This window comes from Podarcis filfolensis (genome assembly GCF_964270895.1).
Source record: "Podarcis filfolensis genome assembly, chromosome: 13".
In the NCBI taxonomy this organism is placed as follows: Eukaryota; Metazoa; Chordata; class Lepidosauria; order Squamata; family Lacertidae; genus Podarcis; species Podarcis filfolensis.
Window position 1 is genome coordinate 44857349 of NC_139615.1, and position 26367 is coordinate 44883715.

Consider the following 26367-nt stretch of genomic DNA (forward strand, 5'->3'; position numbering starts at 1 on the left):
GCCTCAGGTGTAAATAAACCATATATGATAAAGACACCACAGTCTCTGCTGTGCCTCATGTGTCCAAAAGATAACACACACCCTGGGTAATGCTCGCCTGAGACCTCTGGCATCTCGCACCTCTCATGGATATTGAGATGGTATGTATCAATGTCATAACCGCACAGCATTCCTGTTTGACCTTCATGCCAAGGAAACCAAACCCAGAAGTTAGCGCTGACACTCCCGGAGCCTCTCTCTGCTCAGAGATTGGGGTGAAAGCAACACATGCTTGAAACTGAGCTGGACAATTAACTTTTTAAAAATGAAAATGAAAATGCATATGCTCATGTGTGCATGCTCTCTCTCTCTCTCTTTCTTTCATAACATTTTATTTATTTCCCAACAATAATAAGAATAAAACAAACAGCAATAAAAACAAAAACAAGACAAAACAGATTGACTTCCTTGGTTCCATTGTGTATCAATGTACTACATGCCCATTGCAAAGTTTTAACCATTTGAATCATAATAAAATTACCAGTAATCTTAAAACCCTGCCAGTGTATTAACCTGGGTACATTGCTTCATGTGTGCATGCTCTCAGGCAGCGATCCTTGGTGTGAGAACAGTGCTCTTCTCAAAAGTTCACAAATGCCCTGTGAAATGTTTTAAGGTAGAACGGGGGGGGGGGGGGGGAGGAGGCTGTTCAAGTGATTCATGCCCCATTGGCTGCCAGGACATCTGGAGAAGTTACTGTTCAGAGAGTTTTGTGATTCATTCGCGCGTGACAGAGCTAAGAAGAGCCTACCTGCCCCCTGCTTAACAAGTGGCCAATATATCAGATGCAAGCTTCTGAGGAAGGGTTTATGTATTGCTTTGAATCACTGTGGAGAGGACGTCGGTCGCTTTGCTGACAGTAATAATCTCCAGCATCATTAGCTTCGAAGTTACTAATGGTGAAGGTGAAATCTGTATCGTAGCCACTGCTGCTAAACCGATCCGGAACCCCACTTTGGCGTTTATGTTCTTCGGCGATGAGGAGTTTCGGGGGTTGTCCTGGTTTCTGCTGGTACCAGTTGATATCATCATCGATGTTGAGAACGGTCTGGCATTTAATTGTAACCGTATCTCCAATGGATAAGGAGAGTGATTCTGGAGACTGAGTCAGCACCACAACGTCCCCTCTGGCATCTAGATATAGGGAGAAAAATCTATATGACTCCTCACATGATAACAGTTAACACTGGAATAGTCTTTCAGAGAAATCAAGACCAACGAGAAATCTTTGACAAATATCAAATACCAGATTCATTAAAAATAATCAAATCCGTTTCAACTGTTCCTCTTACCTTGGATCCAGAAAAAGAGACTTATGGGGAAAAGCATTGAAACCCGCATGGTGTTCACTGCCTAGCCTTCAAGGTCCTTGCCAATGAAGCCCCAGAATGGCACCCAAGGATTTATTATCACTGCCCAGAGCTGATAGGAATGGAATATGGGTGGAGCAAAGCAAATGAGGGCCTTCAGGCCTCGTCTCCAGCATATTATTTGCATTGCGAAACACTTTATTACTTCTGCTTCTTCAGCCCTCACACTTCTAGGAAAGGGTGCCTGGTGGTCTTCGCTTGTGTTATTGTCCTGTCCTGGTATTTCAGAGGGGCTGGGTCTTTTCACAGTCCGGAGGCCTTGATCCATGCAAACAACAACAACAACAGCAACCCAGCCCAACCAAACACCCTTCCCTTCCTTGAGTCAAGACCCATTTACAAGGAAGAACCATTTACAAGCAAGATAAGTGCAGATGTTTGTGTGTGGTGTAGTGGTTAAGAGCGGTAGACTCGTAATCTGGTGAACTGGGTTCTGTCTCTGCTCCTCCACATGCAGCTGCTGGGTGACCTTGGTCTAGTCACACTTCTCTGAAGTCTCTCAGCCCCACTCACCTCACAGAGTATTTGTTGTGGGGGAAGAAGGGAAAGGAGAAGGTTAGCTGCTTTGATGTTGTTTTTTTAAGAATAATTTTTATTAACCGACCAATCACATCAAATCAAACCAAATTACATAAATTCCAAATTACAAAGCCGAATTTTTTGTTTTTGTTGGGGGTACCCATATTTCAAGTTCCGAAGGGGATACAATCATCTTCTTGCTACTGCTTTAATGTCCACAAATCTGACCATATGATGTTCACAGTACTATCCAGTCCTTTCTTATTGTTTTTCCACATCTCTTCTTGTTATTTTCATATATTTTCCCTTTCTCTTTGTGACCTCTCATAGTCTCCACAAGCGGGTTAAAACAGTTTGTAATCCTGTGTGGATATATATATATTTTAATCCAAAAGCCATATCCATACGTTTTCCGTATAACATCACTTCCATAAATCAAAACAGTCTTAGCGTCGTTAATCTTCACAAATCTGTCGCCTTTCTCAAACCTCTGAGAAGATTCACCAGGAATGCAGTCTGAAAACAAATCCATTCCTCCTCCCGGTTATAAATCCTTCGGCAAAACCTGCCAAGATGGCGACTCTGTATTTATTGCTGCGCCATTCCAAAAGCTCTTGTTCTTTACTCGATCTCCATAAAGCATACTTTTGGTTAAAATTCATTTACACACAGTCCTTAATCATCCTGCTTGGGTCAGTTAACCGATGGTTCTAACGAGGGGGGGTTCTTGGTTAATCACATAGAAGAAAAGAAAAGAAAGGTTTCCCCCCCCCCATCATGTCCCGTTGCCAACATACCCAGCTTTGATGTATCTTCTTCTGAAATATTCCTGTTGCTCCAACCCGTCGTCTTCTTTCACAGAGGTCCCTTCTATTAGCAGTCTTCCCTCCCCTTTTTCACTTGAAATATGTGCATTTGTTTCTTTTGTAATTAATTATTCCAAATTGCTGCAGCTAGTGCGCGATCAGAGACAGCATCTAGGAGAGCCGGAGTCCGCACGGGGGCATTCTGCCTAGTGTCCTCACCCCCTTCTTTCGAATTCGGGGGTGATTTATGGGCACAGCAGGCAAGGGCAGTGTTCCCCATTCCCTTGGGGCAACAAGGGAGGCTGCCTACTCCCATAAAAGCCTCTTAATTACCCTGTGTGGTCCGGAGAGATGGTATTGTCGGCCATCTTCCAATGCGCCCCTAGTGCCCCCCCAAGGTTAGCCGCTTTGAGACTCCTTCAGGTAGTGATAACGTGGGATATCAAATCCAAACTCTTCTATGTAGACTCAGGGCTTATCTACACTTACATTTTGCCCAGCTCTTCCCAGGCACAGGTGTGCACTTTAAAACTCTGTGTCCTATCATGCTTGCTTGTTTGTTTGCTTTTGCCCCAGAGCTTTCTCCACCAAAACCTGCTCTTTAAAGCTGAATGGGAGGAAACCCAATGACCCCACAGTCCGCTTTGGCTTAGAATCGAGCCCAACCCCATGTTTTGTTCGGGCGCAAGACACTGCCAAGGCTACGTGACCATGCCACTATAATGCAGCATCACTCCAAGGTAAGCTGGGGAACCACCAAAAGAAGAGGGTTCAAAGGAAGAAGGCTTAGAGCCTGGGGAGTGGTGAGGAGACAATGACGAGTGGTCAGAGGGAGAAGACAGGGAGGACTGGAAAGAGGAGGTGTCGGATGTGGAGGCGGTAACAGGGCTGAGTGAGCTGGGAGAGTCTGTGGCAGACAGAAGTCCAGAATCAGACTCAGAGGCAGAAAATGAAGCAGGATGGGAGGAGAGAGGCCAAGAGTGAGGCTGGTGAAGAAGCCAAGGTGTCTCCTGCTGCTGCAAGCTCCCCTCTTTGCAGTCTCCCAGAACCAGGAGAGGCATGAAAAGGGTGGAACAGAGATATTGGCTATGTGCAGAAGCAGTCTCCAGTGGCTTGGGGAAAACCCTGGAGAGGGGGAGACTTAGACAGCTGGGGGAGTTGGGGACCTTCAGTCTCAGCAGCTGCTTCATGGGAGCAAGACCTTCCAGGGATAGGTGGCTGTGCTCTTTCAGCCTGACACTCCGCCAGGTCTGTGCACATTGGGTCTTTGCTAATAAAGAGTTAACGCCAACTCACATGGTGTGATTTACTGCCAGCTTGTTCATGCCTGACAATATACCACCCCAACATGTGTGTGTGTGTGTGTGTGTGTGTACGCACTAAAAATGAATAAGCCTCTTGGATTAACAAACAAGATGGCACCAACCACTGATCTGTTGGCTTGATCATTAGACTTTTGAAAATATGTGCCACAAAGCCAGGATGACCTGTGATTAGGAATGGAAGGTATTTTCAATTTCTGCTCTCTCTGCTTCTCAGTTTTCCAACCATGAATTCAGTTCTTCACGCTTCTGAAGCAATTTATATATATATATATATATATATGATTTTCTCAGTTTCCAAAAGTACACGCCTTGTCTCTATTTTCAGGTTGTACATTTGTTCTCACAAATCAGTTACATTTGTTGTGAGACATTAGCATTAAGTACAGTATAAGGTTGGGAAAGAAGAATGGGGAGAGGATGACTTCTGAAGCAATTTGAGAACCTTCCTTTTTTTTTAGAAAAAGGAAATGGAAATTCCTCAGCTTTTTGTTGTAAATTTCTCCCCATTAATATATTTTTGCATACAGTTTTGACTAATGTACACACTTTTGCTAGCAATTTTTCCTCAACAAGATGCATTTTTGCATGTTGTTTTCACTTTTATGTTATTTTTAGTCTCACTTTCCGCTAATATATGCTTTGGTTTGGTGGGAGAAGTGCATGGGAAAAATTCAGCGTGAATTTCTGGTTGTGTCGCTGTTTTCACATAGTTCAGGAAAGTGCAAATCTGGTAAATTCGCCTTTAAATATGAACTGAATCTAATTTATCGCCCATCCCAGCCTGTGACAAAAACTGAGTCTCAGTTCAGAAACTGATGCCCAATATGAATTGGGGCAAGTATGCAACCCCGAATATCAACACATAACATGCAACACATAACATGGAAGCTTTTGAGTGCTCCAGAAGTCTTCTTTGGACAAGGTTAGGAGAAAGGTACTGGATTCAATGAGTGAGATCCACATCACTCTCAGTCCATGTAATCCAAGTCTGACAGGGCTCCACAGGGTATTTGCCAGGGGTCCCTTGCTTTTGCTGTTGCTGATAGTGCCAGGTATGTAACCTGGAACAATCTGACCTGGAAAAAGATGTTCTACTGCAGAGCACCCACTGCCATTCCTTCCTTCTGTCTTAGGCCACTGAGCTGGTTTTTGTACTGAAGTGTATCACTGTGGAGAGGATAGCTCCTGTATTGGCCACAGTAGTATACCCCTTCATCTTCAGCCTGGACATCGTTGATAGTGAAGGAGAAGTCGTTGCCGCTGTAGCTGCCACTGAAGCGATCAGGGGTCCCTTCAAAACGGGTTGAACCCCCATAAATCAGTAGCTTGGGTTTCTGTCCTGATTTAAACTGATATAAGGCCATATAGTTACTGACAGAAGAGGCAGCTTTGCACTGGAATGTCACTCTGTCCCCAGGACTTGCCTGTAAAGAAGCCGGTGTCTGAGTGATGACAATCTGCCCACTGGATTCTGGAAGGAGAGGCATAAAACAAGTTAGTGGATCTGCAACATTTGCCTTAAAAATTCAGAGAGAAGAACGCAGCTCTTCAAAGTTACCCTCAAAGAAACTGGAGACCAGCCAAATCAAACAAAGCCGTAACATGTTGCTGCTGCGGATGGCACTCTTTCTTGGCTCCCAGATATTATCACCACCAGGCAGCCCAGCTTCAGAATGACGGGGATAAAATTGGGGGAGTTATTAAGTGTCAGGGATGGAAATCTATGCAAATGACTTGAAGGGGTTCAAGGGATGAGAGTCCCCTCCTGTGGGGATTGTGCTTCAGGGCACAAGAAATCTCTGTGGTCGATGTTCCAGCTCATAAAGCAGGGGGAACCACGAGGCATTGCAAACTTCCAACAGTTTGACTTCACCCCCAAAGGCACACTGCCCCACTGCCGACCCACAGATGGCAGTAAATGAGAAGACCTCACTTTCTGATATACAAGACAAGTGCAATCTGACCTGCTGAATTACAAAATTATTCATCTTTCCAGAAATAATATATTGCCTTGATATATTTTCAGGCCAGCTCCAGTTTTGTGCCTGAAGCAGTGACAGTATCAGCTTAGGGGACCAGGGTTCAAATTCCACTCAGCTAAGGAGTTTGGGTTAATCACACTCTCTCACCCTGGCCAACCTCGCAAAGTTGTTGTGAAGATATAATGGGGAGATGCAGAATTAAGCATGCTAGCCTCATCTCTTTGGAGGAAATGTGGTGTGTGGGCGTTAGAATGGAAGAAATCCATCTTGGATAGTTCTTCAAGATGGAATTGAACCTATGGTAGGTTGGAGAGACTGTTGGAACTACGCAAGTGTTGTCAAGACATGGCAACAGGTAGCTATGGTAACCTGTGACAAGGACTGGATATCAGCTCAGAAACTGACAGCTTCTCTGACACCTGCCCAAGTATCAATGAAAACCTGCAGTCTGAGTAGCCGGCCACAGGGGATTTCTATGGGACGTGGTTGAGGTGTCAACTGGCAATACAGTCTTCTAGTACAGTCTTCTAGTACAGTCGTACCTTGGAAGTCGAACGGAATCCGTTCCAGGAGTCCATTCGACTTCCAAAATGTTTGGAAACCCAAGCACGGTGTCTGATTGGCTGCAGTGGACTCCTGCAGCCAATCGGAAGCCACACCAGACGTTCGGCTTCCATAAATCGTTGGAAAACTGTAACAGTCACTTCCGGTTTTCGATTGGGAGCCAAACTGTATGAGTTCCAAGGCGTTTGGCAACCAAGGGTACGACTGCATACTCCAAGTGTAACTGGATACTATTCAGTTTGTGGCATTGAGGTGAGATTGGCAAAACAGATGTCAGTTGCTGAACTAATATTCTGAGAGCCAGTGTGGTAAAGCCGTTAGAGAGTTTCAGCTAATGTACATCATTTTTCTGGCAATTTCCCCTAAGCAGAATGTGCTTTTTTATGTTATTCTCACTAGTATATTGATTTTTTTTTTGTGTATGTGGTTTGGTGGGGGAAATTTATGGAAAATTCAGGTAAGTGCAAATTCTTTGCCACCTGTCAAAGTGGCAGCGAACGCGCTGAAATCTGAACAACTGGCCACAGGGGATTTCTGTGGGACATGCTTGAAATGTCAGCTGGATAGCTCAGAAGTACCATCAGTGCAGGTTTTGTAAAAAAAATCATGTTAGCAGGCAGCATAACAATATAGACAGTAGAGGAAAAATAGCTTTCTCAATATGAATCGGAGCAATTAGGCAGCCCCAAATGTCAACACATAACATGCAAGCTTTTGAGTGCTCCAGAAATGTTCTTCAAACTAGGTTAGGAGTGAGGAACTGGATCCGGCAGGTGAGGTTTTTAACACACACACACACCCCGTCCATGTACTCCAAGCCTGAAAGGACTCTCCAGGATTTTAGATCAGGGATCACATCCTTGTGCTGTAGCTGGTATTATCAGGGATTTAAGCTGGAACCTTCTGTGGCGTTTGCCCTCCTCTGTGTGTAGCATCATACTGGGTTCATAGGGAAAGGGTTAACTAATTGTAAAATTACTAAGCAACGGGAACCCGGGGGGGGGGCAGAGTTAACTGTGTAAAAGTTTTAAGCACAGAGGTTTTTAGGGAGTTAGAGTTGTTGAGAAGACAGAGACTCTCCTCCCTGGAAGAGAGGGGAGTGGTTGTGGGCGGGAGCCCGAGCACCGCCCCTAGCAGGGGGCGTCAGCCCCCTGCCTCCACCTCACCTGGCTGGCGCCCACCCCCCTCGGCAGACACCCAACCAGGTGCCTCAGAGGGGGCGTATTCAGCAGCCTTTTGCTGCAGCGCCAGCCTCTCCCCGGCCTCATTCTTCGCCGTCGTCTCGTCGCGAGTCACCCACCCTCCACTCCCTTTGAGTGAGGGCTTAGGTCATTGGCCTTGCTATGGACCTTAGGTTGGTCGCCCTGGTTGTCCAGGGGGCCTGGTAGGAGTTTTTCCATTTGGCATTAGGCTTTTTGGTTTTTTCGCCTACCTCGTAGCAATCGTCACAACTTTTGTGGTATTGGTGGGTAGGTTAGGCATTGGAATAATGTGTTGTGGTGTGTCGAAGGGCTAGGTGTGGCCATCGCCTATGCCTTCAATTTTTGGGTATTCCGTTAAAGGAATCTGGCGGTCGTGTATTCTGTCCGATGCCTGCTTGGCGGGAGGCCATAGCACGACCCTCGGTGACATCAGGGGAGAGCCTATAGTTGGATTAGCATCAACAGGCTCCACCTACTGGTGAATAAACCCACTTGTTTTAGAGATCCAATGCCTAAGCCAATACCTTTTCACTGCTGTAATCAATAAAGTTGTGGCCTTTCCTTGCCCATTAACCTTACATCACGTGTCCTTGTGTATTCATTTCACACTGCGGGGGTCGGGTCCTAGAACCACAATCTGGAGTTAGTAGAGACAGAGAAGAAAAGTCTGTGGGTTGGGCTAGTCTGGTGCGAGAGAGTAAGAGAATTTGTTAAGAGGAGTCAGTCAAACCACTGAGATAATCAGTCAGAAGGTATTGGGAAGGTATAGGCTGGTAAAGAAACTAAAGTTAAGATACTAACAGGAATATTATCTGAGAAACCATAAACTTGTTAATGTTTGTAAAATAAACTTGGTTTTTTGGTTCACTTTTAACAACTGACTGGACTCAGTGTTTTACCCGAGAGTAACAGGTTGGTGGCAGCGGGGAAGCGAGCACAGTGGTGGCACAGGGATCAATAGACCGTCAAACGTCCGGGGACCCTGTGTGATCGCCACACCTTCTGACTTCAAAAAAGATGCTCTGCCAATGAATGTTGCTGCTGCAGAAGACCCACTGTCATTCCTTCCTGCCTTCTTAGGCCACCGAGCTGGTTTTTGTACTGAAGTGTATCACTGTGGAGTGGGAACTTTTGGCGCTGGAAACAGTGGTATTCTGCCTCGTCCTCAGCCTGGACACCGTTGATCGTGAAGGAGAAGTCAGTGTTGCTGCGGCTGCCACTGAAACGATCCGGAGTCTCTCCAAAACGGCTTGAACCTGAATAAATCAGCACCTTGGGTTTCTGCCCTGGTTTAAACTGATAGAAGTCCATATTACTGTTGACGGAAGAGGAAGCCCTGCACAAGATGGTGACTCTGTCCCCAGGACTTGCCTGTAGGGAAGCTGGTGTCTGAGTGATGACAATCTGCCCCCTGGATTCTACGAGGAGAGAAAAGAAGATGGTGAAGGCAGCCCATTTCCCGGAGAAACTCAGGAAGAACAACACTTCCCTTAAAACAGGGGTCAACAAGCTTTTTTTAGCCGTGAGCTGGTCCACCATCCCTCAGACCATGTGGTGGACCAGACTATATTTTTTTTGGGGGGGGGAATGAACGAATTCCTATGCCCCACAAATAACCCAGAGATGCATTTTAAATAAAAGCACACATTCTACTTATGTCAAAACACCAGGCAGGCCCCACAAATAACCCAGAGATGCATTTTAAATAAAAGCACACATTCTACTCATGTAAAAACACGCTGATTCCTTGACCGTCCACAGGCCGGATTGAGAAGTTACCTACCCTCAAATAAACTTGAGACCAGCCAAATCAAACAAATCTGAAACATGATGCTGCTGTTCATGAAACCTTTCCCTTTCCCTCTGGGATATTCTCACCGCCAGACAACCCCTCCAGAACGACAGGGATAAAACTGGGGGAGTTATGAAGTGTCAAGGATGGAAATCTATGCAAACGAGTAGAAGAATGTCCCTCCCTGTGGGATTGTGCTTCAGGGCAGAATCAATGTCTGTGGTGGATGTTGCAACGCATGAAGCAGAAGAAAAGCAAGGGAGATTTCAAGCAAACTTAATGAAACAAAGAGAAGTTCTCACCTCCTCAGATACAATCATCTTCATTAATGGATAATTTTTGGTCTAAGAATTGTCTAGCACTGTCTATAGCATACTTGCGCTCATATGTAGGATTGATCATGCCAAAAACCCGCTTAGTCTCTGTTGCCTCTCTTCATTCTTTCATGTTTCCCCATTTTGCCATCCATTAAGTGCATGCATTGTAAATATGCACAACTTTGTTCTATGTGCATGCCAAGAGATTAGCTTTCTCATACGTGCTCTGCAAATATGAACCATTGTGAAGTCTAGAACAGGCCTGAGGAACCAGAAAGGTGAGGGAACACAGACCCTCCAAGGGTCCCTTGCTTTCCAGGGACAGTCCTGGATTTCCAGAAACCATCCCAGTTTCTGATTTGATGCTGGCATATCCCGCTTTTCCTTAGGATGTCCCTGTTTCCATCAGAGGAATTTTGGCAGTTATGTGATCCCCAGAGTCAAGGACATAAGTAACTATACAAGTTTTAGAAGACACCTGAAGGCAGCCCTGTACAGTGGTACCTCGGGTTACATACGCTTCAGGTTACACACTCCACTTACCCAGAAATAGTGCTTCAGGTTAAGAACTTTGCTTCAGGATGAGAACAGAAATTGTGCTCTGGCGGTGCGGCGGCAGCAGGAAGCCCCATTTGCTAAAGTGGTGCTTCAGGTTAAGAACAGTTTCAGGTTAAGTACGGACTTCCGGAATGAATTAAGTACTTAACCTGAGGTACCACTGTATAGGAAAGGTTTTTAATTTTTAATGTCTTATTATGTTTTTATATACAGTGGAACCTCGGTTGTCGAACATAATCCGTTCCAGAAGACAGTTCGACTTCCAAAACGTTCAACAACTGACGCTCAATGGGCGGTCGGAGAATTCAATTGAAAAAATAGAGAAATGTGCCTCGGAAGCTGTTTGACTTCTGAGGCGTGTTTGAAAACAGAAGCATTCACTTCCGGGTTTTCGGCATTCAGCTTCCAAGAAGTTCAGCAGCCAAGACGTTCAAAAACCGAGGTTCCACTGTTGGAAGTCACCCAGGGTGGCTGTGGCAACCCAGTCAGATGGCGGGGATATAAATATTCCAACAACGACAACGACTACTACTATGGAATAGGATGTCCCTATTTTGATCGGAGAAATGTTGGAAGGTATGGCAGGCATTGTCATGGCCAAAAAGCCCGTAGGAACCCTTAGCCAAGGCAATGCGGAAGCACGCTGAGAATACAAATTTTGAAATAAGGTTCTGTCAAAGACCTTTTGGTGGCATAATAGGTGAGAGAACATCACTGCTCTTTTCTGCGTAATAACTGTCCTAGGTTGCATTGCTCAGAAAGCTTCCCAGTGTTGGTGTTGGCTGTACTGAGAATGCATCTGTAGTAAGTAGGTCTTCGCCCACAACATATTCAGAGTCCAGTGTTTTAGTTGACACTTTGGCTGATTGGCAGAGCAGCTGTCAGTTCCTGAACTGATGTCTGGAGAGACAGTGCAGCGTAGCAGTTACAATATCAGCCTAGGAGCTGGGGACTGGACTTCAAATCCCACTCAGCTAAAGTGGCCAACCTCACAGGGTTGTTGTGAAGATACAACGGAGAGAGTGAGAATTATGTGTGCTAGCCTGAACTCTTTGGAGGAAAGGTGGTGTGTGTTGAAATGGAAGAAAGCCATCTTGTCAAGACATGGCAACATGCAGCTGTGATGATGAGCGACGAGGACTGGATATCAGTTCAGAAACTGACAGCTGCTTTGTCACCTGCCGAAGTGGCAACGAAAACGCTGCGATCTGAGCAGGTGGCCACAGGGGATTTCTATGAGACATGGTTGAGGCGTCAGCTGGCAATCTCTAAAGTCCTGCCAATTCAGGTTTCTAGCACATTGGTAGGCAGCATGAGAAAAATATAGGAAAAATCATTTTTTGAATATGGAGTAATCATTCTTGCAGCTATATGCCTAGAACCTAAATATCCTGGTTATGTGACATGCACGGAATTAAAGCCAAGTGTCATCACATGTTGCCACGCAAGAGGATGGAAATTATTCTTCATGCCAATGACATGAGTATAAGATAGTCACCCCTGGACTCTCCTTTGCAAAGTCCATGAACAGAAAAGCGACAAGGATGAGATGTAAATATTTGAAATACTGGGGGAGTTCAAGAAATAATCTGGATGTGAGGGTGCCTGTTGGCTTGCTTTGACTCAAGTATGCCCTGAATGTATATTTACAATTTAGAATCATGGCATCATGCATATTGTGATCTAAAAGCTCGACATGAAGGAAAAGGTCTGAGGTAAGACTGAACAGAAATTACAGGAAGCTCCAATACTGAGTACAAAACAACAATGCATGCCAGGAATATGATAGGCCAATATCAACTCAGGTACACTTGTTTATGGTTGATAATCCTTTGTTTCCTCAGTTTTCATAAATTAGTTGGAAAACAATATAATCTGTCCTGGGTCAGTCTTGTCACGCAGTGCTTTTTTCTGGGGGGACACAGGGAGACGCATACCCCTAAACATTTTGTGAATGAAGATTGAAGGGCAGTATTTCAATATGAGTAGGAAAATGAGAGTACCCCTAAACATTATTTTATAAAAAAAAGCACTGGTCTTGTGGTGATTTACCAAGTTCTTCCCCCCCCCCTTCCTCTTTAAAATGTCTTTGCTTGCTTCTTTTCCCCTTCCCAAATAATTTCATGACAAAATCAGAATAAAAAAACATGGGCCATCTTCTTGTGCCTCAGACATGGTCTGACATATAAAAATTATATGTCATATATATGTCATATGGACATATATAAATTCAGTTAATAATAATAATAATAACAATAATAATAATAGGAGGAGGAGGAGTCTGAGGAAAAGGTGTGATCACCTGGAACAGTCAGGCCCAGGCTGTCTTCCTATTGGTTGATCTGCAGAGCCATTGGTCCTCACCCCCTTTGTCATACTCCATTCCAACCCCCTCTCATTCAGCAAACTGCAAGGGTGGTGCTGCTGCAACACACCCATTGCCATTCCTTCCTGCTGTCTTAGGCCACTGAGCTGGTTTTTGTACTGAAGTGTATCACTGTGGAGAGGATAGCTGTTGTGCTGGCCACAGTAATATACCCCAATGTCCTCAGCCTGGACATCGTTGATAGTGAAGGAGAAGTCGTTGCCGCTGTAGCTGCCACTGAAGCGATCAGGGGTCCCTTCAAAACGGGTTGAACCCGAATGAATCAGTAGCTTGGGGTTCTGACCTGATTTAAACTGATATAAGGCCATATAACGGCCGACAGAAGAGGCAGCTTTGCACTGCATTGTCACTCTGTCCCCAGGACTTGCCTGTAAAGAAGCCGGTGTCTGAGTGATGATCTGCCCACTGGATTCTGGAAGGAGAGGCATAAAACAAGTTAGTGGATCTGCAACATTTGCCTTAAAAATTCAGAGAGAAGAACGCAACTCTTCAAAGTTACCCTCAAAGAAACTGGAGACCAGCCAAATCAAACAAAGCCGGAACATGTTGCTGTTGCTGCTGCGGATGACACTCTTTCTTGGCTCCCAGATATTATCACCACCAGGCAGCCCAGCTTCAGAATGACGGGGATAAAATTGGGGGAGTTATTAAGTGTCAGGGATGGAAATCTATGCAAATGACTTGAAGGGGTTCAAGGGATGAGAGTCCCCTCCTGTGGGGATTGTGCTTCAGGGCACAAGAAATCTCTGTGGTCGATGTTCCAGCTCATAAAGCAGGGGGAACCACGAGGCATTGCAAACTTCCAACAGTTTGACTTCACCCCCAAAGGCACACAGCCCCACTGCCGACCCACAGATGGCAGTAAATGAGAAGACCTCACTTTCTGATATACAAGACAAGTGCAATCTGACCTGCTGAATTACAAAATTATTCATCTTTCCAGAAATAATATATTGCCTTGATATATTTTCAGGCCAGCTCCAGTTTTGTGCCTGAAGCAGTGACAGTATCAGCTTAGGGGACCAGGGTTCAAATTCCACTCAGCTAAGGAGTTTGGGTTAATCACACTCTCTCACCCTGGCCAACCTCGCAAGGTTGTTGTGAAGATATAATGGGGAGATGCAGAATTAAGCATGCTAGCCTCATCTCTTTGGAGGAAATGTGGTGTGTGGGCGTTAGAATGGAAGAAATCCATCTTGGATAATTCTTCAAGATGGAATTGAACCTATGCTAGGTTAGAGCGACTGTTGGAACTACGCAAGTGTTGTCAAGACATGGCAACAGGTAGCTATGGTAACCTGTGACAAGGACTGGATATCAGCTCGGAAACTGACAGCTGCTCTGACACCTGCCCAAGTATCAATGAAAACCTGCAGTCTGAGTAGCTGGCCACAGGGGATTTCTATGGGACGTGGTTGAGGTGTCAACTGGCAATACAGTCTTCTAGTACAGTCTTCTAGTACAGTCGTACCTTGGAAGTCGAACGGAATCCGTTCCAGGAGTCCATTCGACTTCCAAAATGTTTGGAAACCCAAGCACGGTGTCTGATTGGCTGCAGTGGACTCCTGCAGCCAATCGGAAGCCACACCAGACGTTCGGCTTCCATAAATCGTTGGAGAACTGTAACAGTCACTTCCGGTTTTCGATTGGGAGCCAAACTGTATGAGTTCCAAGGCGTTTGGCAACCAGGGAACGACTGCATACTCCAAGTGTAACTGGATACTATTCAGTTTGTGGCATTGAGGTGAGATTGGCAAAACAGATGTCAGTTGCTGAACTAATATTCTGGGAGCCAGTGTGGTAAAGCCGTTAGAGAGTTTCAGCTAATGTACATCATTTTTCTGGCAATTTCCCCTAAGCAGAATGTGCTTTTTTATGTTATTCTCACTAGTATATTGATTTTTTTTTGTATATGTGGTTTGGTGGGGGAAATTTATGGAAAATTCAGGTAAGTGCAGATTCTTAAGCATACTTGTGTTTCGGTTCTCATGCAGTTTGGGAAAGTGCTAATCTGGTAGGTTCACCTTTAAATGCGAACCAAATCTAATGTATGCCCCCTCCTGCCCCGTGGCAATGACTGGGAAGCAGTTCAGAAACTGACGCCTGCTTTGCCACCTGTCAAAGTGGCAGCGAACACGCTGAAATCTGAACAACTGGCCACAGGGGATTTCTGTGGGACATGCTTGAAATGTCAGCTGGAAAGCTCAGAAGTACCATCAGTGCAGGTTTTGTGAAAAAAATCATGTTAGCAGGCAGCATAACAATATAGACAGTAGATGAAAAATAGCTTTCTCAATATGAATCGGGGCAATTCGGCAGCCCCAAATGTCAACACATAACATGCAAGCTTTTGAGTGCTCCAGAAATGTTCTTCAAACTAGGTTAGGAGTGAGGAACTGGATCTGGCAGGTGAGGTTTTTAACACACACACACACCCCGTCCATGTACTCCAAGCCTGAAAGGACTCTCCAGGATTTTAGATCAGGGATCACATCCTTGTGCTGTAGCTGGAATTATCAGGGATTTAAGCTGGAACCTTCTGTGGCGTTTGCCCTCTGTGTGTAGCATCATACTGGGTTCATAGGGAAAGGGTTAACTAATTGTAAAATTACTAAGCAACGGGAACCCGGGGGGCAGAGTTAACTGTGTAAAAGTTTTAAGCACAGAGGTTTTTAGGGAATTAGAGTTGTTGAGAAGACAGTCTGGAGTTAGAAGAGACAGAGAAGATAAGTCTGTGGTTTGGGCTAGTCTGGTGTGAGAGAGTAAGAGAATTTATTAAGAGGAGTCAGTCAAACCACTGAGATAATCAGTCAGAAGGTATTGGGAAGGTATAGGCCGGTAAAGAAACTAAAGTTAAGATACTAACAGGAATATTATCTGAGAAACCATAAACTTGTTAATGTTTGTAAAATAAACTTGGTTTTTTGGTTCACTTTTAACAGCTGACTGGACTCAGTGTTTTACCCGAGAGTAACAGGTTGGTGGCAGCGGGGAAGCGAGCACAGTGGTGGCACAGGGATCAATAGACCGTCAAACGTCCGGGGACCCTGTGTGATCGCCACACCTTCTGACTTCAGAAAAGATGCTCTGCCAATGAATGTTGCTGCTGCAGAAGACCCACTGTCATTCCTTCCTGCCTTCTTAGGCCACCGAGCTGGTTTTTGTACTGAAGTGTATCACTGTGGAGTGGGAACTTTTGGCGCTGGAAACAGTGGTATTCTGCCTCGTCCTCAGCCTGGACACCGTTGATCGTGAAGGAGAAGTCAGTGTTGCTGCGGCTGCCACTGAAACGATCCGGAGTCTCTCCAAAACGGCTTGAACCTGAATAAATCAGCACCTTGGGTTTCTGCCCTGGTTTAAACTGATAGAAGTCCATATTACTGTTGACAGAAGAGGAAGCCCTGCACAAGATGGTGACTGTGTCCCCAGGACTTGCCTGTAGGGAAGCTGGTGTCTGAGTGATGACAATCTGCCCCCTGGATTCTACGAGGAGAGAAAAGAAGATGGTGAAGGCAGCCCATTTCCCGGAGAAACTCAGGAAGAACAACACTTCCCTTAAAACAGGGGTCAACAAGCTTTTTCAGCCGTGGGCTGGTCCACCGTCCCTCAGACCATGTGGTGGACCAGACTATATTTTTTTTGGGGGGGGGGGGGAAATGAACGAATTCCTGTGCCCCACAAATAACCCAGAGATGCATTTTAAATAAAAGCACACATTCTACTCATGTCAAAACACCAGGCAGGCCCCACAAATAACCCAGAGATGCATTTTAAATAAAAGCACACATTCTACTCATGTAAAAACATGCTGATTCCTTGACCGTCCACAGGCCGGATTGAGAAGTTACCTACCCTCAAATAAACTTGAGACCAGCCAAATCAAACAAATCTGAAACATGATGCTGCTGTTCATGAAACCTTTCCCTTTCCCTCTGGGATATTCTCACCACCAGACAACCCCTCCAGAACGACAGGGATAAAACTGGGGGAGTTATGAAGTGTCAAGGATGGAAATCTATGCAAACGAGTAGAAGAATGTCCCTCCCTGTGGGATTGTGCTTCAGGGCAGAATAAATGTCTGTGGTGGATGTTGCAACGCATGAAGCAGAAGAAAAGCAAGGGAGATTTCAAGCAAACTTAATGAAACAAAGAGAAGTTCTCACCTCCTCAGATACAATCATCTTCATTAATGGATAATTTTTGGTCTAAGAATTGTCTAGCACTGTCTATAGCATACTTGCACTCATATGTAGGATCGATCATGCCAAAAACCCGCTTAGTCTCTGTTGCCTCTCTTCATTCTTTCATGTTTCCCCATTTTGCCGTCCATTAAGTGCATGCATTGTAAATATGCACAACTTTGTTCTGTGTGCATGCCAAGAGATTAGCTTTCTCATATGTGCTCTGCAAATATGAACCATTGTGAAGTCTAGAACAGGCCTGGGGAACCAGAAAGGTGAGGGAACACAGACCCTCCAAGGGTCCCTTGCTTTCCAGGGACAGTCCTGGATTTCCAGAAACCATCCCAGTTTCTGATTTGATGCTGGCATATCCCACTTTTCCTTAGGATGTCCCTGTTTCCATCAGAGGAATTTTGGCAGTTATGTGATCCCCAGAGTCAAGGACATAAGTAACTATACAAGTTTTAGAAGACACCTGAAGGCAGCCCTGTACAGTGGTACCTCGGGTTACATACGCTTCAGGTTACACACTCCACTAACCCAGAAATAGTGCTTCAGGTTAAGAACTTTGCTTCAGGATGAGAACAGAAATCGTGCTCTGGCGGTGCGGCGGCAGCAGGAAGCCCCATTTGCTAAAGTGGTGCTTCAGGTTAAGAACAGTTTCAGGTTAAGTACGGACTTCCGGAATGAATTAAGTACTTAACCTGAGGTACCACTGTATAGGAAAGGTTTTTAATTTTTAATGTCTTATTATGTTTTTATATACAGTGGAACCTCGGTTGTCGAACATAATCCGTTCCAGAAGACAGTTCGACTTCCAAAACGTTCAACAACTGACGCTCAATGGGCGGTCGGAGAATTCAATTGAAAAAATAGAGAAATGTGCCTCGGAAGCTGTTTGACTTCTGAGGCGTGTTTGAAAACAGAAGCATTCACTTCCGGGTTTTCGGCATTCAGCTTCCAAGACGTTCAGCAGCCAAGACGTTCGAAAACCGAGGTTCCACTGTTGGAAGTCACCCAGGGTGGCTGTGGCAACCCAGTCAGATGGCGGGGATATAAATATTCCAACAACGACAACGACTACTACTATGGAATAGGATGTCCCTATTTTGATCGGAGAAATGTTGGAAGGTATGGCAGGCATTGTCATGGCCAAAAAGCCCATACGAACCCTCAGCCAAGGCAATGCGGAAGCACGCTGAGAATACAAATTTTGAAATAAGGTTCTGTCAAAGACCTTTTGGTGGCATAATAGGTGAGAGAACATCACTGCTCTTTTCTGCGTAATAACTGTCCTAGGTTGCATTGCTCAGAAAGCTTCCCAGTGTTGGTGTTGGCTGTACTGAGAATGCATCTGTAGTAAGTAGGTCTTCGCCCACAACATATTCAGAGTCCAGTGTTTTAGCTGACACTTTGGCTGATTGGCAGAGCAGCTGTCAGTTCCTGAACTGATGTCCGGAGAGACAGTGCAGCGTAGCAGTTACAATATCAGCCTAGGAGCTGGGGACTGGACTTCAAATCCCACTCAGCTAAAGTGGCCAACCTCACAGGGTTGTTGTGAAGATACAACGGAGAGAGTGAGAATTATGTGTGCTAGCCTGAACTCTTTGGAGGAAAGGTGGAGAGTGTTGAAATGGAAGAAAGCCATCTTGTCAAGACATGGCAACATGCAGCTGTGATGATGAGCGACGAGGACTGGATATCAGTTCAGAAACTGACAGCTGCTTTGTCACCTGCCGAAGTGGCAACGAAAACGCTGCGATCTGAGCAGGTGGCCACAGGGGATTTCTATGAGACACGGTTGAGGCGTCAGCTGGCAATCTCTAAAGTCCTGCCAATTCAGGTTTCTAGCACATTGGTAGGCAGCATGAGAAAAATATAGGAAAAATCATTTTTTGAATATGGAGTAATCATTCTTGCAGCTATATGCCTAGAACCTAAATATCCTGGTTATGTGACATGGACGGAATTAAATCCAAGTGTCATCACATGTTGCCACGCAAGAGGATGCAAATTATTCTTCATGCCAATGACATGAGTATAAGATAGTCACCCCTGGACTCTCCTTTGCAAAGTCCATGAACAGAAAAGCGACAAGGATGAGATGTAAATATTTGAAATACTGGGGGAGTTCAGGAAATAATCCGGATGTGAGGGTGCCTGTTGGCTTGCTTTGACTCAAGTATGCCCTGAATGTATATTTACAATTTAGAATCATGGCGTCATGCATATTGTGATCTAAAAGCTCGACGTGAAGGAAAAGGTCTGAGGTAAGACTGAACAGAAATTACAGGAAGCTCCAATACTGAGTACAAAACAACAATGCATGCCAGGAATATGATAGGCCAATATCAACTCAGGTACACTTGTTTATGGTTGATAATCCTTTTTTTCCTCAGTTTTCATAAATTAGTTGGAAAACAATATAATCTGTCCTGGGTCAGTCTTGTCACGCAGTGCTTTTTTCTGGGGGGACACAGGGAGACGCATACCCCTAAACATTTTGTGAATCAAGATTGAAGGGCAGTATTTCAATATGAGTAGGAAAATGAGAGTACCCCTAAACATTATTTTATTAAAAAAAAGCACTGGTCTTGTGGTGATTTACCAAGTTCTTTCCCCCCCCTTTCCTCTTTAAAATGTCTTTGCTTGCTTCTTTTCCCCTTCCCAAATAATTTCATGACAAAATCAGAATAAAAAAACATGGGCCATCTTCTTGTGGCTCAGACATGGTCTGACATATAAAAATTATATGTCATATATATGTCATATGGACATATATAAATTCAGTTAATAATAATAATAATAACAATAATAGGAGGAGGAGGAGTCTGAGGAAAAGGTGTGATCACCTGGAACAGTCAGGCCCAGGCTGTCTTCCTATTGGTTGATCTGCAGAGCCATTGGTCCTCACCCCCTTTGTCATACTCCATTCCAACCCCCTCTCATTCAGCAAACTGCAAGGGCGGTGCTGCTGCAACACACCCACTGCCATTCCTTCCTTCTGTCTTAGGCCACTGAGCTGGTTTTTGTACTGAAGTGTATCACTGTGGAGAGGAAAGCTGCTGTATTGGCCACAGCAATATACCCCTTCATCTTCAGCCTGGACACCATTGATAGTGAAGGAGAAGTCGTTGCCGCTGTAGCTGCCACTGAAGCGATCAGGAGTCCCTTCAAAACGGGTTGAACCCGAACGAATCAGTAGCTTGGGGTTCTGACCTGATTTAAACTGATATAAGGCCATATAACGGCCGACAGAAGAGGCAGCTTTGCACTGCATTGTCACTCTGTCCCCAGGACTTGCCTGTAAAGAAGCCGGTGTCTGAGTGATGACAATCTGCCCACTGGATTCTGGAAGGAGAGGCATAAAACAAGTTAGTGGATCTGCAACATTTGCCTTAAAAATTCAGAGAGAAGAACGCAACTCTTCAAAGTTACCCTCAAAGAAACTGGAGACCAGCCAAATCAAACAAAGCCGTAACATGTTGCTGCTGCTGTGGATGACACACTTTCTTGGCTCCCAGATATTATCAGCACCAGGCAGCCCAGCTTCAGAATGACGGGGATAAAATTGGGGGAGTTATTAAGTGTCAGGGATGGAAATCTATGCAAATGGCTTGAAGGGGTTCAAGGGATGAGAGTCCCTTCCTGTGGGGATTGTGCTTTAAGACAGACGGAACCCAAGGAATGTACAGACAGCAATCAATGAGAAACATGAATGTGAAGATCTGAGTTCCTGAATTACAAAATAGTTTTGCCTATCTGGAAAGAAAACGTTCTGCAGAGATCATTTTCCGCTCCAGTTTCCTGCGTAATAGATATTCCACCTTATATCTCACTCCATTAGAAGTAAAGGACACTATCCCAAATTCACTTACATGAATGCAAAGGAACACCAGAATGGAGAAAATTTGCACCTGGTATATAAAAGGCAGCATATTTATATGAAAATACTACAGAAGGAAAATATGGGTTGGTAGTATTCCTTGAGGCAGAGCATGGTTTTTGTCTCACCAGAAGGAACACAGACACACTTTAAGGTTTGAACTGGGTATTTCGCTTAACAATACAGTGGTACCTCGGGTTAAGTACTTAATTCGTTCCGAAGGTTCCGTTCTTAACCTGAAACTGTTCTTAACCTGAAGCACCGCTTTAGCTAATGGGGCCTCCCGCTGCCGCTGCGCCGCCAGAGTACGATTTCTGTTCTCATCCTGAAGCAAAGTTCTTAACCTGAAGCACTATTTCTGGGTTAGCGGAGTTTGTAACCTGAAGCGTATGTACCCCAAGGTACCACTGTATCAGCCATCAGTTGTTATAGCAGAAGCAAGAAGATAAAGGGGAGGAGAAACTAAATTCACAGTTCAGGAATGCTGTCCTATAGTGGAGAGTACATTAACCTCTGAATGGCTTTCTCCTCTCAGTTCAGTGGATCTTGATTAAAGGTTGTTGCTTGTTCAAACATGATGAACTATAAAGGTAAAGGTAAAGGGACCCCTGACCATTAGGTCCAGTCGTGACCGACTCTGGGGTTGCGGCGCTCATCTCGCTTTATTGGCTGAGGGAGCCGGCGTACAGCTTCCGGGTCATGTGGCCAGCATGACTAAGCCCCTTCTGGCGAACCAGAGAAGCACACGGAAACCCCGTTTGCCTCCCCGCCGGAGCAGTACCTATTTATCTACTTGCACTTTGACGTGCTTTCGAACTTCTAGGTTGGCAGGAGCTGGGACTGAGCAGCAGGAGCTCACCCCGTTGCGGGGATTCGAACCGCCAACCTTCTGATCAGGAAGTCCTAGGCTCTGTGGTTTAACCCACAGCGCCACCCGCATCCCTATGATGAACTGTAATCCTCTGTAATCCCCTCTGGTGCCCTTGAGAGAAGCAGTGAGCTGTCTTGGCAACCCAAGCATCTCACAAAGTTACCCCTCTTCTGTCTTTTCAGGTCCTTAGTTCTCAGCTTAGGTCTTTCATTAATTGATTTTTTGTTGTTGTTGAAATCTCAAATAATGTGTGGATTTCTCCATTAGAGCTGTATCTCATCTCTTGAATTGATACTCAGAGAGCCTGGGCACTGTAGCAGTTGGAACGGCACAACCCAACCATGGTCCAAATACCACTCCGTCAAGAAGTTCTCAAGATGAGCTTGAACTAACCACACCCTCTCATACCCTAACATACCTCACAGGGTTGCTGTAACAATACAATGGGAAAGTGAGAATTATGTAAGCCAGCCTGAGCTCCTTGGAGCAAAGGTGGCATTGATTGATAGACGGATCTATTGATCCATCAGTTGATCTAATTCCCACACACACTGCAGAGCTCAGCCAGCTTCTGAATATACTCTTGATGGTGGAGCAAGGTTTGGATCCCACTTAGGAAGGGGGTTCAGTGGGTCAACTTGGGCATTGGGAGAGTGGTGTGTGTGTGTGTGTGTGTGTGTGTGTGTGTGTGAGAGAGAGAGAGAGAGAGAGAGAGAGAGAGAGAGAGAGAGAGAGAGAGAATAGTAGAATCACAACTTGAATTGCCCTCCAAGATGGCGCCGAAGCTGTGACATGTTGGAGAGACTGTTGGAACGATGGGAGTTGTGTCAAGACATAGCAATTTGGGGCCACAGGAACCTGTGAGAAGGGCTGAATATCAGTTCAGAAACTTGACAGCTGCACCAGCACCTGCCCAAGTGGCAACGATAATTCTGCCATCTGAGCAGGTGGCCACAGGGGATTTCAGTGGGGCATGGTCGAGGTGCCAGCTGGCAATTGCTAAAGTGCAGTCAATACAGTTTTCTAGCACGTTGGTAGGCAGCATGAGGAAAAAGATATATGAAAAGCAGCAGTTTGAATATGAAGTGATACTTGCAGCTACATACCTAGAACCTAAAAATTATGCTGTTTGACATGGACAGAATTAAAGTGTTGTTACATGTTGTCTTGGAGGAGGAAGGGAGTTGTTCTTTATGCCAATGACATGGATATAGAATCATCATCCCAGAACTCCACTCTTCATATTCCATGTACAGAACAGGAACAAGGGTGAGCTGGAATCATTCCTGAAGTCAAGAGGCAACTTGAAGTAGCATGACCTTCTGAAACTCTTTTTAAGATGAGCTATTGTTGAATAGAGGGATGTGGGTGGCGCTATGGTTTAAACCACTACGTCGCTTGGACTTGCCAATCAGAAGGTCAGCGGTTCGAATCCCTGCAATGGGGTGAGCTCCTGTTGCTCGGTCCCTGCTCCTGCCAACCTAGCAGTTCAAAAGCACATCAAAAGTGCAAGTAGATAAATAGGTACTGCTCCGGCAGGAAAGTAAACGGCGTTTCTGTGCGCTGCTCTGGCTTCGCCAGAAGCGGCTTAGTCATGCTGGCCACATGACCCGGAAAAACTGCCTGTGGAAGCAGGCAAACGCCGGCTCCCTCGGCCACTAAAACGAAATGAGCGCCACAACCCCAGAATTGTTCGTGACTGGAGTTAACTGTCAGGGGTACGTTTACCTTTACCTATTGTTGAATAGAGATGTAAGAATTTTTTGTATGGTGTGGGATTCATGAGATGTTGGCTCAAGTAACTTTGTCAGTGTTATGAACTCAAATAAGCACTGAATGGGCATTTCCAATTTAAAATGCACATTGTCTTCAAAAAGCCCAATATGAAGAAGGTAAACATTGGAGGATATGTTGTTAGTAAGGCTGAGTGGGAATTACGGAAAGCTCTAATGTGGAATATAAAATAACTGTGTATGTTGGAATATGATAGGCCAATGTCAACTCAGGGCCCTTTGTTTACGGTTAATACTTCTTTGCTTCCAGTTTTCTTAACAGTGTTGGAAAACGATACAATTTTGGATTTAACCAATCAGAGTGACAGTTCTGTGGTGATTTACCATGTCATGTCTTTCCCTCCCTCCAATAAAATTGATTTGGTTGCTTCTTTCTTCCCAAATGATTTTATTGTGAAATCAGAGTGCAAAACACAGCCCAAATCCATGGGTACTCCATTGTACTTGTTTCACGCATCCCACACAGCACTTGCAGACACTTAGTCGCAATAGTTATTGATGTATTGACTTCCTCCACCCCACTCCGGAAATGTGATCCTTACAAATCATATTCCTTATTTGGAAATGATTTCATGCAAACCAGAAATGAACTGGTCAGTTACGTGTACTGACATGGTTACAGAACCTTTATTGGCCGCAAGCACAACGAAACGGAATAATGTCAGTTGCAGCTGAACCCAGCGCTCTTTTCTGCCGAAAAAAATGTTTAGGGGTACTCTCATTTTCCTAAAGTAAAGGTAAAGGGACCCCTGACCATTAGGTCCAGTCGTGACCGACTCTGGGCTCATCTCACTCTATAGGCCGAGGGAGCCGGCGTACAGCTTCCGGGTCATGTGGCCAGCATGACTAAGCCGCTTCTGGTGAACCAGAGCAGCGCACGGAAACGCCGTTTACCTTCCCGCCAGAGCGGTACCTATTGATCTACTTGCACTTTGACGTGCTTTCGAACTGCTAGGTTGGCAGGAGCTGGGACAGAGCAACGGGAGCTCATCCCGTCGCGGGATTCGAACAGCCGACCTTCTGATCGGCAAGTCCTAGGCTCTGTGGTTTAACCCACAGTGCCACTCATGACCCTTCTCCTTTTCCTACTCATGTTGATATATTGCCCCTCAATGAGGCCAAACCTAGATTCACAAAATGTTTAGGGGTATGCATACCCCTGTGTCCCCCCAGAAAAAAGCACCAGTTATGCATTGACTTCATATTCCAAAAGTAGAGGCCCCTCAATAGCCCAGGCTGGTTGGCTTCATCTCAGTGCTCCATTCCCAAGATCTGTCTCAATGAGCTTTCAGGCCCTTGTTTCTGAATGCTCTTGTTTGATGCTGTTAAATTGTGGGCGAACATAGCAGACGACACAGCGATTTCTCCAGAGCAGCTCTTTACTTGTAAGCTGGACAGAACTGAACCGCAAACAGCTCAGCCGGCCTGCTTTTATAGGCAGCCGGCTGTCAACATTGTAGCAACAACAACCCAGGGTTTCCCGCCTAAAATAACTGACATGGACCTGAGTGAAAACTATCTATAGTATCCCCCTGCTGGCCCAGGGTGAGAACTTCAGTACATAACAGATGCCCACGCTTGTAGCACCTTCACTAGGCAGAGAGGGCCACCTCTTGGCCTAACGTCATTCCAGTGGACTCTGTAGTAGAAAGATAGGGAAGATGCTTTTGACCAAGTTTGAACCATTGGTGTATCTAGCTAAGGACTGTCAACACTGATCATCAACAGGTCTCCAGGTTTCAAACAGGGGTTTCTTCCCCAGCCATACCTAAAAATGCCAAGGATTGAACCTGGAACCTTATGCATGCAAAGCAGAGGTTCTACCCTTGAGCTTTGACCCTTTGTACTCTCCACCATGCAGAGACCAAGACCATCACTGCCAACTCCACTCATTTCACCAGTTGCTCAGGTAGGCAAGGAAAGTTGTTGTCACGGAATGGTCCATGAGGTCCAGGCCCCAGGACTTTTGCACTGGGCCACAGAGCTTGTCCTGTCCTCCCCCCACTCTTTTTGTTGTTGTTGTTTAGTTGTTTAGTTGTGTCCAACTCTTTGTGACCCCCTGGACCAGAGCACGCCAGGCACTCCTGTCTTCCACTGCCTCCTGCAGTTTGGTCAAACTCATGTTAGCAGCTTCAAGAACACTGTCCAACCATCTCATCCTCTCTCGTCCCCTTCTCCTTGTGCCCTCCATCTTTCCCAACATCAGGGTCTTTTCCAGGGAGTCTTCTCTTCTCATGAGGTGGCCAAAGTATTGGAGCCTCAGCTTCACTCTTTTTAACCATTTTTTTAAAAAAACTTTTTCTTACAAGGTCGCTGGATATGCTGGACTGCAATGGGCCAGCCACGTGAAATCTTAATTCTCGGAACAGCACCTTTGTGCCATCGGTCTCTGTCCCAAGTCCTGGAAGAAGTGGGAGATGGCATTCTGGCCTGGTCCACATCAAGCCCTCATGCTGTTCCACTCCTTGCCAATTTGCCTTCTGTCATTTGGAAGGGCCCACATGATCTGCATTGCATACAAAAGGTCCCGGGTTCCTGACCTCTCCAAGTATGGTGGGAAAAACTCAAGACTGAGATCCTGGACAACCACTGCCAGTCAGTGTAGAAAATACAGAGTTCTGGACGCCATGTCTGATTCACTATAAGGCAGTTCATGTGCCTTCAACAGAGAAGAAAGTGTGGTCTTCTTCAACAGCCATGTCCAAGCAGCCTTCCTCCTGGTTGAACTTCAGAGGCCATTGGTCCTCACCCCCTTTCCTATTCTCCCTTCCAGTCT

At 45.4% G+C, this 26367-nt stretch overlaps 1 gene segment (V, D, J or C); it reads right to left on the minus strand.

Moving 5' to 3' along the window:
- LOC310748048 (Ig kappa chain V region Mem5-like) overlaps window positions 1-13496 on the minus strand; it is a 34788-nt gene extending 21292 nt beyond the window's left edge. Inside the window, exons 1-2 of the V gene segment in view lie at window positions 13360-13496; window positions 12979-13272 (exon numbers count right to left, since the gene is read on the minus strand).
- Between the last annotated feature and the right edge of the window lie 12871 nt (window positions 13497-26367).